Raw genomic sequence first — 16051 nt, forward strand, 5'->3', positions numbered from 1 at the left:
AGGCCCGGATGTACGAAAAGGCTGTGGGTGGGATGCAGCTCCTGTCGATGTGGTTGTTCTCCAGGTGGGTTGAGATGAGGTTGAAGTACTGGGTCATTCAAGTGTCACAGACGGAACTCAGGGGCATGTGTCCCTGGAGTGGTGGTGCCAGGACCAAGCAGAGGAAAGAAAGCCCCAGAAAGGGGAGGCAGGCATCACACAAGAGTAGAGAAAGAGAGTAGACGCAGTAAGGGAGTGATGAGACCATCATGCAGAGACCAGACCCAGGGCAGAGGGGCAGGCAGGTGTCTCAGCCTTTATCGCTTGGAACTGGAGCTCTTCCGCCTTTCCCGTGCCTACCTCCTGCCCAGATTCCGCTGTATGCTGCCCTCCAACTTGGCCTTCCAGGCCTGGGAGTCACTGGGCCCAGCCTCTTATCACACCAACCAGGATGGGTAGGTGGGGGCAGTGAAGGATTCCCCCATAGTCCCACCCTCAGCCTCTGAGGCTGCAGATGAAGAGCCCACAGGCCAGCCCTCTATGGCCCACCTGGCGGGCAGGGTCTCATAGCCTCAGCCCTGGCTTGAGGGGGAAGGGGGAGACAGCAGCACAGGCACAGGTGGGCAGCCCTACCTGATCTTGCTGTGGCTCTGACGCAGCCCCTGCAGCCCCTTGAAGCTCAGGAGGCTATGTGGAATGGTCTGCAGCTGGTTGTGATCCAGTAGCAGCTCGGCCATGGAGGTACACAGACCCGAGAAGGACACGCTGTGAATACCATAGGCACACAGGCTATTGTGGGACAGGTGCAGAGTCTGCAGGTCTGGAGTCATGGGTGCAGACTATGTGGCCAGGGATGAGCTCAATGTGGTTGTGGTGCAGCGTCAGGTGCCGGAGGCCCCTTGGCAGGGAGGAGAGTACATGCACCAGTCAGTTGTGGGACAGGTGAAGGATCCTCTGCTTCCTGTGGGGTGCACAGGTGCGGGATGAGCTGGTGGCGCCCAGCCTCAAGAATGGGAACAGCTGGAACCCACATCAGGGTCACCGGGCCACATGCAAGAGGAGACTGAGGATTTGCCTCCAGACAGAGCACACAATCTGAGCTACTCCTGACAAAGAAAGTACAAATGCAGGTGCCTGTGATCTGGGGACAGCGAAAAAGCAGGGGGCAGTTGAGTGGTGACCTATCTTTCCCACTTAGGTCTGTGCCTGCTTTGCCCTTCCTTGGCCTCACAGTCTTTTCCTCTTATCCCTACACTCTCTTGGCCTCCTCCTGCCTCACTCGGGCTAAGCACAAGAGAGACAGGGAGGGAAAGAAAAGTAAGTCTCTCAGAAAAAGGCTGGGGACCCTGAGGGATCAGGGAGGCAGGCAGTGAAGCTCAGGCCTCTGTGAGCCCAGGTCGCTCCATGGTGGGTGAGGACAAGGGCTGGTCAGGGAAAAGCAGGAGCAGAGAGAGTGGCGATGCTTCTAGAATGGGTCAGAGGGGAGAAAGTGGCTTTTCTCAGTGACATCCCCCAGCCTCTGTAGGTGGAGTCAGCCCTTTGGCCTTGGGGCCCATGGTGTCCTTAGACTGCAGGACTGGGGGCTCAGGTGCCTCCTGAGCCCGAGGAGCCCGCAGCCCCCTCCCCTTCCATCAACCAGAGAAAAACTAGGTCGTGCCAGTCCAGGCTTGGCTGGCCTCCAGTCTCCGGCCCAGGCCCTGTGGCTGGAGTGGAACAGCAGCTGGTCGGCTCCTCCCTAGGCCGCTGTCTGCTTTTCCTTGCCCCCTTGGCAAGAACGAGAGAGTAGAAAAAGGAATAATTAAACCCAAACATTCTGGTAACTTTTTCCTGGAACATGAGGATGCAGGGAGGGAGGCTGTGATCCCTGCAATGGTAGGTCGGACTATCTGTCAACCCCTGTCTGTCTCTCCCACCCCCACTGTGCTCCCTGAATGATGATTGTACCTCAGCAGCCCTCCTGCTGATCCTGGGGCCATGTCCTGACTCCTTAGGCAGTGCCTTTAAAGACTGGATCTCCTGCTGGACCTCTCCTGCCAGCACCCCTACCAGGCAGCTGGGGACAGCACCCCAGCTGTCCAAACCGGATCATGGGGACTCATCCTGGAGCCTTCCTATAGTGGGAGGAATAGTGGCCCCCAAAAGGTATGTCTACCCAGAACCTGTAAATGTGACGTTATTTGCCAAAAGGGTCTCTGTACATGTAATGAAGCTAAGGATCTTGAGATGAGATCATCCTGGATTAGCCTGGTGGGTTAATGAAATGATGGGTGTCCTTATAAGGGACAGAAGAGAGACACAGACACAGAGGAGAAGCTACACGAACACAGAGCCAAAGACTGGAGCAATGTGGCCATGGGCCAAGGAACGACTGGGCCCACCAGAAACTGGAAGAGGCAGGAAGGCCCCCCCCCCCCACCCAGAGCCTCTGGAGGGAGCACAGTGCTGATGAAACTTTGATTTTGGACCCCTGGCTTCCAGAACCATGAGAGAATCAATCTCTGTTACTTTAAGTTGCCCACTTTGTGGTACTCTTTTACAGCCACCTTGGGGCATGCATACATTTCTCTTTCCTGTGCCCCACCATCTCTCCCATGACCCTTCCTGCCTCTGTCACCCCTAGTTAAACCCAGTACCAGGCCTGCTCTTACTACGCACACTGCCCCTTTGTCCAAGCCCGTGCCACCTCTTAGGTGAGCTTCCTGGGTGCCTGTAGAGCAAGTCAAGGCATGGGCAAGGGAAGGGATTTCTTTTTTGTTCTTAATTTGTAAACTGGAATTGAAGATTTTGTTCACTTACTTTTAGAGAGGGAGAAAGAGAGGGAGAGAAACAGCAATAGCCTGCAACCCAGGCCTGTGCCCCGACCGGGAATCAAATCGGCCACCCTTTGGGCTCGCAGGCCGGCACCCAATCCACTGAGCCACACCAGCTAGGGCAAGGGAAGGGTTTTGTTTTTTGTTTGGCTTTGGGGATTCTTCCCGGTGGGAGTGACAGGAAAATCTTGGAGGAGCAGGTGGTGGCTGAGGGCCCAGGCCACCTGGAATCTCAGGCGGAGAGGCAGGTGACTCAGGAGACTCACCTGAGAGCAGGTCTAAGCAACAGGGCCACCCCCAGCCCTCTCAGCCAACCCGCCTGACTCTCTGATTTCCTTTAGGCACATGTTCCTTTCTCCCTGGCCTCCAGGTGCCCACTGGGGTGAAGCCTGGGTGGTGCCAAGGTGCTGGTGGCACTCACAGGAGATCAACCCAAGCTTGGGGCGCTAGCTGGTCCTCCTGGAGCCGGTTGTTGCTGAGCACCAGCATGCTGAGGCTGCGGCTGCAGTTCAGCCTGTCTTCTGTCCCTCCTCAATGACGTTGGCACCCAGGTGCAGCAGCTGAGGCCAAGGCTTGGGGTGAGGGGCCAACTCATCACTCACTGGTGGCCTGGCCCTGCTCCCTGCCCTCTTCCACCTGGCCCCACCTGTGGTACTTAGGTGCCACCGTCTCTGCTCCTCCCAGAGCCATGGTCATCTGTGCAAAAGACCTCAGCAACACCCGCTAGTGCTGCCATGGCTCCTCAGAGCCCCACAAGACACAGACCCCGAGAGTACCACCAAGCACAAGGGGACCGTGTGGCCTAGAGAGGGCATAGACCTTGCTCAGGGACACCCAGTCCAGGAAAGTCCTTCAGTCCCAACTCTGGGCTTCTGGCAGTTTATGTCAAGTGGAGGAGAGGTCTTTGGTGCTGAGGCCTCGTGGGTTTATTGTCAAAATTCCCCCCATGGGAAGCTCTACTAGCCAGTGGCAGATGACCTGGCAACATGACCACAATATTGCCACTCCCAGCTCACCTGCAGGAGGGTGGCAGGCCAGCCAGGATAGTCCACAGCTGGTTCTGGTCCAGCTTCAGGTATAGCAAGCTGCACAGGGGCTGGAAGGCCAGGGGGGAGATATTCCCATTGTGCTGCTTGTTTCCTTCCACCTCCAGCGTCAGCAGCTGCCTGAGCACCGCAGGGTGGGCGGGCAGAGGGGCACCTGAGCCAAGGGCAGAGCTCTGAAGGCCCACTGAGTGCTGCCTGCTGTAGCTCCCTTAGGGGCCAGGGTCACTTTCCCAGGATGGTGCTCCCTCCTCTGCCCTCCAGCCAGGCTGCCCTGGGCAGACTCTCCCCTTACCCACAACTTTCCAAGGCCTCCTTGGCTGCCCAGTCATGACTGCTTTGGTCCCTGCCCCCAGGGCCTGCCTGCACCTTGGAAGCTGCCGTGCTGCAGGCCCCGTAGGAGGTCGTTGTTGAGTCTGAGCTCTTGCAAGGAGGTGGGCAAGGCTGGCCCTGCAGACGGGAAGTTTCCATCCAGGTTCAGTCACTTTAGCTGTGTCAGATTCTGGAAACGGGTTGTGGGAGAAGAAGGGGCTAGGGGCTGGGGTGATCTGTGAGCCAGGGCTAGGCCTTCTGGGTGTGGCTTTGGGCTCATCCCACTTAGGGGGTACCCCTAATGTGTTGCATCATGGCTTCCTAGGTCTCCCTTAGACCAGGCCTGTCTGGGGGTTACCAGACCCACACCCCCCCTTAGTTTCTGTCAGGGGTGCCACTCCCTCGTGGAGCCCAAAATCTGTGCTGCTCTCCATACTCCCAGCTATGGATGGTGCCAGTCCAAATCATGCAAGCCTGCTGTGCTGGGTACTCTGTGCTGTGCTTCCTCTAGGCCTTCTCCTCCAGGCGGGGTGGGGTGAGGAGCCATGGATGCATGGGGCCATTTGGGACTGGCTCAGGCCATCTGGGAGACCAGGTGGTGGGGCCGCCGCACACCTTAAAGGCATGGGGGGTGCAGGCCACAGGCATCCAGCTTGTTCTCGCTCAGGTACAGCCACTCCAGGTTGGGCAGCCCCGGGAAAGTGTTGGGCAGGATCTTGGCAATTTCGTTCTCTGTGCACACACATGGGGTCGCCATAGTCCATGTCTCCTTTTCCCGCCCCGTTCTGCCATGCTGTACTTCCTGCATTAGGGCCAGTGGCAGCAATGACACCCTCCTTGAAGAAGCTGGCTCTTCTGGCTGTCCCAGGTCAGGACATCTTGTCACTCCCAACCAGGACCCATGGGAAGGTGAACCATTTCAAGCACACAGTTGTGTGTGCGGGCTTCTCACCCCTGCTGCAGGGATGGGTACGGGGAAGAAGGCTGCCCACCTGCCAGGTAGAGTGTGGTCAGGCTAGGGTCGGTCAGGGCAAGGATGTGTTTCATCTTGACGTTGCCACAGGCAATGGCCACCTGGACCAGGAGGTCATGAGGCTGCCAGGGACAGCATGGCCTGCTTTGTAGTGCCTGGGTCTTCGGGTCCACAGCCTATGGTCTCTGAGGTGCTGCTGCCACCCCAACCTTGGCTGAAGTCCTTTTCTTGACACCAGCCACCTAGGCCAGGTTGGCAGGAGGTCCCTGGAGGACAAGATGCAGCCCTAGCCTAGTCACATAGAAACAGCGGCCTGCCCGGGGCCCCTAGACTTGACAGCAACTTGGCCAGTGGGGCTGGAATATCGGACCACTTGGCCCCCTCCCCTGGGCACCAAGGGCAAAGGCCCAAATAGGGGCTCTGAGGGTGGGGAAGGGGGCCTGCCTTAGAGAGCTCCCCTCCTGCTCCCCATATGAGGATGCTAGGCTTGGGCACATTGGCGATGGGGTGGGGTCTCAGTGGCTGGCAATGCTGGTGTTGTTGGTGGAGATTTGACCAAGGTTTGTCCTCTTCAGATTCAAGCATGGTCTGATCACCCGTACAGGATCCATCGGGGGGATGTCTGTCTTGGCTAGTCCTTACATTTGAGGGGCCTTACGGGCTTCAGACCCCTTCTTCTGACTTCCCAGGCTCCTGCCTTCCTGCTCCGCCTACCTCAGTGGCCATTTCTACCTCTTGTGATCAGGGGGCCCCTGCTGATCTGCAGGAGCCTGACTTTGATGCGCTCCCCCTTCCATGTTGCTGAGGCTTGGGGTGGCACCTGCTTGGGGGTGGGCCCCTTGTGACTCTGCTCTTGCGCCCGGGCTGCTTGAGGTTACTCTTTCCTCTGAGCCAGCCCTGGCCTGGTGTGGGCCTTCCAGCCAGGGACCAGGGGCTGCATTGGGTCTCTATGGCCACCCCCCTCAGAGGTGGGCTGTGCCTGTGGCCAGTACATCTGCCCAACCTCAGGCTTGCCCTAGTTGCTGTTCCAAGAGGTGGGTTGCATCCAACCTGCAGAAGAAGCCAGTTTGAGCTGGAGTGGCCAGGACCCCTGTATGTCTGGAAGGTAGTACGTCCTTCCCCCTAGCGGGGGGTCAGCCACAGGCTGGACACCCTCTCTCTTTCCCTCTTTGTCCAGGCTTCGCTTCTGCTTTTTCCCCTTCTCCTCAGGAGCTCTCATCCTTCTGTCAAGATCCCCGAGGCCACCAAGTATCAGAGATTTCTTGGTCTTTTCTGCGCCTTTTCATGACCCCAGAGTAGGTGACCGTTAGCACCAGAGTCACCCTGTCTGCCTCTCAGAACTGAGGCAGCTCTTTACTGCTGGGAACCCTCCAGCCTGCTGGGACAAGGCATAAGTAGGCCCCTAGAGTGGGCCCAGGAGAGCTTCGGTGGCCCTGGGCAGAGGGCCTGGGGCCATTCCTATGCCTCTGGGTACCTGTGGGTGTTTTATGGGCAGCGAGGGTGAGGATAGCCTCTGGGGAGCTAAAAGGGTCTTCTGACAGTTGGCTTTGAGAGGTGGGAGCTCCAGTGCCTACTGGGAGGGGAGGTTGTTGGGGGCAAGGCGAGCCTAGAGGCCACCTAAAGGGGCCACCAGCCATGGCAAAGGAGGGGCAATAACTCCCAGGCCTCCCCTTCACTGCATGGCAGTCCCCTCTTAACCAGTACTGACCATAAGCTTCCCATTCAGGTCCACACCCTGGTCCCTCCTGCCCCACCCTGAGGCCTGGTAATGGGCTGCCATCCACTGGCATATGAGATCAAGGCCACACTGTAGCCCAGTTTCCTGGGGCCCTTGTGCCATTCCACTTGGGCACTGGGCCCTCCACTCTCAGCTTCCCACACTTCTCTCAGTCTCCCCAGTAGGCCTGGGGCAGTGAGCTCAACTCCCTAACCAGCAAATCCAGATCCGTTCTTCTAGCCCCAGCTGCAGCAGCCACTCCTGGAGGGAGGATCTCTTACTTCCCCTGCTTCCACCCTGGGCAATGGGTACCAGGCTTCTTAGAGTCTGCAACACCCCCTTGCCCTCCAGGGAGGGTTTTCTGAGGCCTACGGGCCCCCCTCCAGCACCCAAGATGGGCACCATTGGATTGCCCCAGGTGACCAGCTTTTTCTCCCTATGCCCCAGCCCCAGAGGTGTTCCACTAGGTGGGGCAGGGTGCTCCCTTCCTACCAGCCTCTTCCTGCTGGTGCCACCTACTCACCATCGGGAGGCTCAGGGAGGATGGACAGCAGTGGCTGCAGGGCGGGCAAGTCCCTGGGGGCTGGTGGGGCTAAGGGCTCTCTGAGGCTCAGTCCCTGCTTCGCCAAGGCCCCTCCAGGGCAGCACCCCATGCAAAGAGCAAGCACAGGAAGCAGCATGCTCTTCACGGCCACCATGCACAGACTACACAGGTTACCTAGGCCGGCAGAGACAGTGAACGGCTGAGAGGGGTGGGAGTGGCCATCATGGCAGGATGGGACACACTCAGGATGGCACTCAACAGTGCCTCTCCCTGAGCTCCTGGCTGCAGTGCTTGGAGTCTCCCCCACCCTCTCTGGCCATCCTCCAAAAAGGCCCTCTCCAAACAAACTGCCCCCCCCCCCAGGCCTTGCTCTCCACTTCCCCTAACATCCCCTGCTCCCACCTGAGGAGAAAGAGAGATTGATTTTTTTCTTGGACCTGAGCACTCGTGCTCTTTCTCTGTAAGGCCTGCATTTATTCTCTACTGGCCCAAGCCCAGTGGCCCCCATGAATGGGGCTTCTGTCTGCACACACAGCAGGCCTGTGAGGCCCACCACAGAGCAGGCCGCCCACCTGAGGCTGCCAGGCCCTACCTCCATGGCTTGGAAAGGAGAGGGGCTGGGCCTTATTAACAGCAGGCCCCAGGGCCTCTTGGGTCCCTGGGAGAGGGGCCAAGTGCCAGGGCTACCTGGGCAATGGCAGCTCCGCAACATTTGGAAACCTGTGGGCTTTTGCCACAGGCATCAGCGCTGAGGACTCCCAATTCCAGAAGAAAACAGAACACTTGGGCGGAGCTAAGGCAGCAAGTTGGACCCAGCCCTTAGAGTCCCAGGGCCACCTGGACATGGTCTTGCCTCAGGATGGCGCTGCAGTACGCAGCTGAGCTCTCTGTCCTTGTACCAGCTCCCTGCCTACCTCTGGGCAGTGCCAGGCATCCACGTTTATAAAATGGAGAGGGTTACATATCCTGTGACCCCTGGCTATTCCCCCCACGTCCACATTGGAGTGTGTGTGCACCAGGGCTGCCGGGATCTTCAGGGACCCTTGGCCTGGGTAGCCTGACAGTGGCCTGGGCAAGGCCATCTCATAGGTACCCCCAGACTTCTTGGCCAAGAGTCTCAGGTCCCAGGGTAATCAATGTTATCAGGTGCTCCCTAGATGCCCTCATGCCTCACATAGGCCCTCTGTGTCAGAGGGGCACCTGCTGGTCAGGATGGGGCAAGGTGGAAAGGAGGCCAGGCCTAAAGGCAGGGGCAGCAGGGTGGAGCAAAAAAGCCACAAAAGGGATATCTGACCACAGGCCCTGGGACAGCCCTCAGTGGGCCCTAGCCCCCAGCCCAGCCATGGCAGCCGAGGGTGGGCAGGGGATAGCCAAGAGACTGGGCTCATCACGAGGCTCTTCAGGGCCAGCGTTGAGGAAGCTTTTCCTACAGCTCTGTCCAGTGTTGACTTATGTTTGGAAACGTTCTTTAAAAATGAGTTAATTGTAGGCAAGGCTTAAATGGAGGAGGGGGGAGGGGGAGGGGTAGAGCAGGGCTGGGAAGGGCTGTAGGGAAGAAGCTTCCCATCACTACATGGGGTTCAAGGTCTCTGTTTAGGGCCATATTGGAGTGTGTGAGACCTGGGAGGGGCTTGGAGGATGGTCAGGGCGGGGAGTCCCCGCCAGGTGGGTCTTCAGTGGGCTCTTCAGCATCTGTCCATTTGGGTCTGAGTAACAGCTAGATGTATAGCTCGCAGGATGCAGCAGGGACACCCCATCCCTTGTCCAGTCCAGGGCTCTGGTTCACAGCCTGAATTTGGGACCGTGCCACATGCAGACCAGAGACAGGAACTGTCTGAGGAGTGAGGGTGAGCAAGAACCTCGGGAGCCAAGGATGAAGCCACTGTCTGCCTGTGCGCCCGTGGGTAACACAGGATGTCCTGGGCTGGTGGCGTGCTGAAGCTGGGGGAGGGGAGCACTTAGGCCTGGGAAGCCCGAGGCGTGACTCAGAGACTGAGATTTGCTCAGGGATCTTGGAAGAGTGTGCACTGCCCGCCCCCCTCACACCACCTCCAGTACAGAGAAGGAACCACAAGGGGGTTGGGCTCACCCAAGTCAGATGCCAGAGGCCAGGTCTCCTGCCCTCCCCTGAGGTGGGCCCTCGGAGACAACTGTGGTGGGACTCTGAACTCTGACCCTCCCCCTGCCTGGGGAAGGATTCTGGAATCCTGTCCCCCAACCCATTTCCCCTGTTCACTGCTCCCCAGGCACTGACTAAACATCCTGCCATCTGGTTTTCATTAGCTGGGCTGGGGGTGAGGGGAAGCCTGCTCCCAGGTTTCTTTGGCACAGTGGCCTGGAGAAGGGAGGGACCCTTGCTCCTACCCACCTAGGCAGGAAGGGGTGAGGCCTGGCCACTCACTTCCCCAGCTCCTGTGGAGTCTTGTCCTAGATGTCGTTCCCCTACCGGGGGCCCAGTGGCCACTCGGCCACCTACTCTGTCCGGTCTTGGGGTGCCCGGCCATCGTGGGGACCTTGAAGGAACCCCACAGAGCAGAGCCAGCCTGCGGGGTCTTGGCAGAATCAGAGGGGCCCTCCCACAGCTGCCCCTCCTGCACACAAAGCTCACTCATGGACTTGGGCTGAGGCAGGCAGGGCCCCTGGCCAGCACTACCCTGAGCCTGGTGTCTGGAGCACAGGGTGGGATAGTGTCGGCATTTTCCAGGAAAGAGGGATGCAGCCTGAGGTTGCTGGAAAGAGTTTTGGGCTCCCAGCCTTCCCTGGACAGACAGGCCCTTTGATGTCGGGAGCAAGCTTCCCTACTCAGGGCCTCAGCCTCCTCATCTCAATGTGGTGGACATGGGCTCCTTAGAAAGTTCTAGAATCTGAGAGCTGAAAGGAGCCTAGAGAAACTGCATTAGCTGATCAAGGTTGCTTCTAGCTGCACAAGCCCAGAATTCTAAGGGCGAAGAAGAGACTCAGGCCCCCTTTTCTCCCGCCCATGCCTTTCTTGTGGCCCATTGTCCACACATGTATATACACCCAGCACAAGTCGGGACTCAGATTGGCAGCTCAGAGAATGCCAAAGCAATGCTCTTCATCCCTCAAGGCTCCTTAGCTGAGTGAGACCTTTCCACGTACCAAGGGAGAACTGGAGAACAAATTCTGTACTCACCGAACATTTCTGAGCCCCTGCTGTGTAATAGTAAACCGTATGGTCAGCTCCCCTGCACTCACAGAACTGACAGTCTAGTTGGGAGCATAGGGACGCCATCAGAAGGAAAGGGACCCGCCGTGGTGATTTGAGGGTGGGGCATTGACAGGGGATCAAATGAGGACTGTGAGAAAGTGACATTTAGATGGAGATGTGAGTGAAAAGGAAATAGCCAGGCAAAAGGAGCTCCAGTAAAGAGTCCTCCGAAAAAGGAGGGACAGCTAGTGCAAAGGCCCTGAGGCAGGAACTTTTTTGGTCCAACGTGAGAACAAACAAGGGACCAGTGTGGGAGCACGCTGAGTGAAGGTGAGGTTGGTGAGGGGCAGTTAGGGCTAGCTTGATGGGGTGTCCAAGGGTGGCAGGCCATTTTGCCTTTGACCTTGAAGGAAACAGGAATCTACTATGGACTTCTGAGCGGAGGACTCACATGATCTGACTTACGTTATAAAAATGATCACTGGGGCTGCAGGGTGGAACACAGGCTTGTTGGGGGCACAAGAGCAGAAGACAGGAGCCAGTGTGGCAGCAGCCGTACCCTCCGGGGGGGGGGGAGATGGTCATGGCTGGCCCAGGGTGGAGGCTGCAGGTGGGAGAAGTGGACAGAGTCAGAGCTGCTGGCCAAGTGAGCCTGGGGTAGAAGCTGGGAAGTTCAGCTCCCCGCCAGTAACACGTGAGGTTGGTAATTAGACAACCTAGCAGTGACGTGGAGAAGGCAGTCCCATGTATAAATCTAGGCCTTAGGGCTAAAATCTGGGCTGCTTGTCCTGCCCCTCTATTATCTGTCATTTCACAAGTACATCAAACCCCCTATTGGGTGCCAGACCTTCTGCCACGGCCCAGGGCAGAACAGAGGCTCTGTCACAAAAGACACCCCTGGGGAGACCCTCAGAGCATGGGAATGGGCCCGATTATGAGTCTTCCTCATTGTGTCTGAGTAATATCAAAAGCAGTGTGTGCGTGTGCTCGTGTGCACTAGGATGCTGGGCGTACCTATGTGGCGTATGTTCACACATCTACGGTATATAAATCAATGTCCGGGGGCTCTTTCCCTCTTCAAGCTTGGAGAACAACAACAACAACAAAAAGCCAAACTTTCCATGCCCCCTTCCTGTTGCCAGCAGTTTCTTCCCAAGAGAAAACTCATCTTGTTTTAATGCCATCGAAACCTCAGAGGATCTGGTCCCAATTAAACAACTTTTCTTGCAGACGCTTTGCGAGCACTAAATACATCAGCCGGTACAGACTCATGCGTTGTGCTTCCTTGCCTGAGACCTAGGGTTCCTGAGTGAGGAAATGAGAGACAGAAAAACAGACAGGGAGAAGAGGCAGGGAAAAGATACACAGCACCCCAAACGGGACAATGATGGCTGGGGATGGGGTGGCGGGTAGTGAGGAGCCTGGCGGGCAGGGAGAGAGGAGTCAAGGCCTTCAGCTGCTGCCGCGTGGGCATCCCTGGGAGGGTGACAGTAGAAGGTGGAAGGAGAGGGCAGAGTGCAGCAAGGGTGGCTTTGGGGGGGAAAGGGCCCAGGTGGGGAATGTGGCTGGGATGAAGAAACAGAGCCCTGACTGAGATGGGGGCTGGGGGGGGGGAGTCACTTTACCTACTCCCTCTCTGTCTGAAATTCCAGTTGGTCCCTGCCAATAATGTGGGCCCTGCTCGACCCCCTGTGGAAGCTGCCCTTGCCCCTCCAGGTGGGCATTGAGGGCCTCAGGCAGAAGACAGAGGCCGAGCAGAAACGGGGCTCCTGCTGGGCTGAGGGCAAGGGAGCCAGAAGGAGGTTGGGCCCCCCTCCCCCACCCAGTCCTCCCTAGTGGGCACGTTCATGTTCCCGTCCTGGCGCTCGTGTCTCCGGCTCCAGACACATGTGACTCAGCCCCGCCGGCCTTGCCAAGCTGTCTAGACCCAAGTGTCTCCCTGCGGAGGGGGCCATCCTGCCTGCCATTTCCTTTCCCGCCGCCTGGGGGAGGCTGAGCACCTCCCCCCCAAACACGTTCTACTCTTCCACTCCTAACTGCACCTCGAGTGGCTGCCTGGACTGCTGCAAATGTGGAGGGAGAAGGCACAAGTTGGGAACCCAAAAGTCCATAGTGACCCAGCCAGCCTCCCCCTCACACCCAGCCCAGCCATGTGTGGGGCGTGGAGCAAGAGGACAAGTAAAGACCCCAGCCCTGGCCTCTCCCGTCATCCGAGTGGGTTCCACCCCTGGCTCCATTGGGGCCAGGAGCTCACGTGTGGGTACACCTGGTGCACCAGCCTGGCTCTGTCCATACCCCCACATAACTTCGGACCTCAAGCAAGACTCACCCTTGGAGGGGAGAGGCCCTAGAGGTGGGCTGTGATCTGATTGAGGTCCTGGGCAGGAGAAATGTATTCTCGTAGGAGCATGTGTCCAGGGAATGGGTAGCATCTAGGAAGTGGGGGTGGGACTCTAAAGCCGGAAGCCCCAGGAAGGGCCAGGTCTGACAGTGTGTGGGGGCAGCACTGCCTAGGTGTCCCACATGGGCAGGGAATCACCTGCCCCTCTCAATGGCTGGCTCTCCAGCTGTCCTTGCCTGGGGTTGCCATAGTTCCCACCCAGCATAGGGACCAGAAGTGATAGGAAGAAGAGGCCAAGGTCCCAGCACAGCATCTCCATCCTCATGTGCCAATGGACTCCCAGTGTGGACACAGGCCTAGAATGACAGTGCTCTAGAACTGGCAGCCGTCAGCAGGCTCCTAGGTTGACAGTGTCATTCATTGAGCGCTACAACCAGGAACCACCAGACTCCCCCGAGCCTATACTCGTGGCAAGCCACATCTGTCAGACCCACTGTGCCATATCTGGAATCTTCCAGACTTACGCTATCCCAATACCTTGTACTTGGTCAGGCCAGTCCCCAGGGAACTTGGGGTAGGTAAATGACAGCCACCTGCGGGCAAGTCAGTGTCATTCTTGCTCTGGGAATGCTTTGGCTTATCGTCCATGTCAAAGTTTGGGATCCCTGTAGCCTCGAAGCTCTTCCCCATCTCATATGCAAAGGTCCCTCACTTTTATGTTCATCCCTCACCCCATAAACTGAATTCTTCCCCTGAAATATCACAAACAACACACACACACACACACACACACACACACACACACACACACACCCCTGCTTGCCTTCCCTTCAAGAGCCTGCCTTTGGTGCTCACCAGGGGACATGGTGAGAAGTCCTTTGATCTCCTTTTCTTCCTGGAGAATCTCAGGGGTGAGATAGGCTGGAGAAGGCCTCTGTCCCTCAAAGGCTCCCCCTACCCCGGGGCAGGAGTTTATGTAGTCCATGGGATAAGGCCTTCATCCCTGCTGGATGCAGCAGATGCCAATGCCTGCTCTTCCTTGCTGGAGAGGTAAACCCCTGAACTTCAGATCTGATTGGTGATGTCTGTTAGGGAGTATCTGATTAAGATTTGCTCCATACTCTGGGGTCTGCTGCTCAAGGCAGTTAGAACAGTGAGGTTGAGAAGCTCTCTGGGATTTTCCTCTCGCCCAGTGGCCTGCATAGCTGCCATTGACAGCCTGCTGCTCCAGGGCAGGGAGGCCACTGGATAAAGCTGCTCGGATGGCTATACATTTCTGTGCCCGCTGCACAGAGTGAGGTGCTTCACGTGGCGGCTGCCTCAGCCTCCACTGCCCACCAGCCTATCCATGGCTCAATGGGGTCAGTGCCTCTCCACTGGTCTCATTTTCCAACCTGTTTTCCAAGCACTGACATATGGCTGAGGCCCTGCTGGGATCCATGGCCAAGTTTCCCCCATGATCAGGATGTTAGCTCTTGCTGCATGCAGTGCCTGGGTCTTTTCAGGGCCCTACAGTCTCCACTGATCCTCCTCACACCTGCACAACCCCTGCCCCTCCACCAGGTAAATGGGTTCTCAGCCCCTGACCTGCACAGGCCTCCTTCAAAGAACCCAGGGGCTCTGGGCAGGAATGACCCTTATAGAGCTGTCTACTCCTCCACTGTAGCAAACCCATCCCTCCACATCCCTACTTGCCTCTCTGGACTTGCATACCTCCCGAGACAGGGACCTCCGTCCCTTTTCCGGCAGCGAACTGGTGTTTAGACAGTGCCCTCTGGGAGAAGTACTTCCTTGTATTGAGCTTGAACCCCCATTTTCAGAAGCTTATACCACTCAGCTCTTTCTTCCCACTCTCTCCAAGAGGCCCAGCAGTCTCCGTTCCCATCCCAGCCTCCAGCTTTTCCAGTGGAGGGTGCTCGATTAGAGGGTGGAGTGGGCAGGGAGGCTATAGCTTGCTACTGCATCTTCAGTAGCCATTTCCATAGGCTGAGGGCTGGCCAGCAAGTCCTCCGTGTAGGAGAATGGACCCCATGACCCCTTGAGATGGTCTTTTCCCCTCGAGGCTCGGCCAATCCCTCTTTGTCCCACCCTGTGCCATAGACAGAGCAGCTGAGTTGGAAAGGGGCTACTTAGAGTACTGGCTCCATTGGGCTGGGTGGAGAAGGGGAATTTTCTTCCAGAATACACAGGGGCTGGTTTCTTCCTGATCCTCAGGAGCAGAGGATATGGGCAGGGTGAGGGAGGCCACCACACTGCCGTGGTTTCTCCCGCCAAATTCCCCAGTCCTAGGAAAGATCCACAGAAAAAACCCACAAAAATTTGAATGTCTGAGCTGGGGCTGTGATTGAAATGAAATTTTTTAAAAAGAAAGAAAAACAAAAAGAGAAATAGAAAAAGAAGGGAGAGAAAAGATTGAAAAAACAACTCAAAGCCCCTAGAGCCCTCAGCTGCCAGAAGGGCCCAAGACAGCAGCCACATGGAGGGGGAGGGGGTCTTAAGATACTTTGCACGCCACTGGGTCCCTGGGCCCCTGAGCCAGGGCTGTTTGGTCAGCTCAAGTTCTGAGGCTCTGTGTCCTCAGAATAGCTTGGAATTACAAACCATTCAGTAAGGCATCAGGCCCTACCCCAGAAGGCCAGGCTAGGGTCCCTTCCTTTTAGTCCATATTCATGCCCACCTCTCTTCTCAGACAGAGCTGAGCCCTCTCCTGTCACTCAACTCACTGCAGTTGCTTCCTGCCAGGTCTCTAGGTCTCCCCGCTTCTAGACTTGACCCCTGACACCACCCTCCAGGAGATGGCAGGGTGAGGCACAGAGGAGGGATAGACCCTAGAGTGGATGGAGGAAGGTTGGCAGTGGCTGCCTACTACTGGTTCCCCGCTCCCTGGGTACCAGCCATCCTCCAGCTCCTTCCCACCAAATCTGATCAGAACATCCTGGGGATGTGGGCATCCAGTGACCTGGGGGCTTTGGAAGTCTGGGAGAAGGAACAGCTGACAAATTTCATTCGACTCACTGAGTTTGAAGGGCCCAAGAGACGCAAAGAAATTTGTAAGCGGACAGGGCAGACAGGAGCCACAGAAGCTTCCATGAAGATCAGAGACTGGTTGGGGGAGGAGGTGGGGGAAGTTGCAGAGCCCAGCATAATAATAGTGAACTTTTAG

General features: G+C 57.2%; 1 protein-coding gene across 1 annotated transcript in view; it reads left to right on the forward strand.

Moving 5' to 3' along the window:
* Positions 1 to 16051, forward strand: part of HAUS7 (HAUS augmin like complex subunit 7) — a 47122-nt gene that overhangs the window by 6857 nt on the left and 24214 nt on the right. The window lies entirely within an intron of this gene.

This window comes from Artibeus jamaicensis, unplaced genomic scaffold, assembly GCF_021234435.1.
Source record: "Artibeus jamaicensis isolate MK-2021 breed Jamaican fruit bat unplaced genomic scaffold, CSHL_Jam_final contig_1417, whole genome shotgun sequence".
Taxonomy (NCBI): Eukaryota; Metazoa; Chordata; class Mammalia; order Chiroptera; family Phyllostomidae; genus Artibeus; species Artibeus jamaicensis.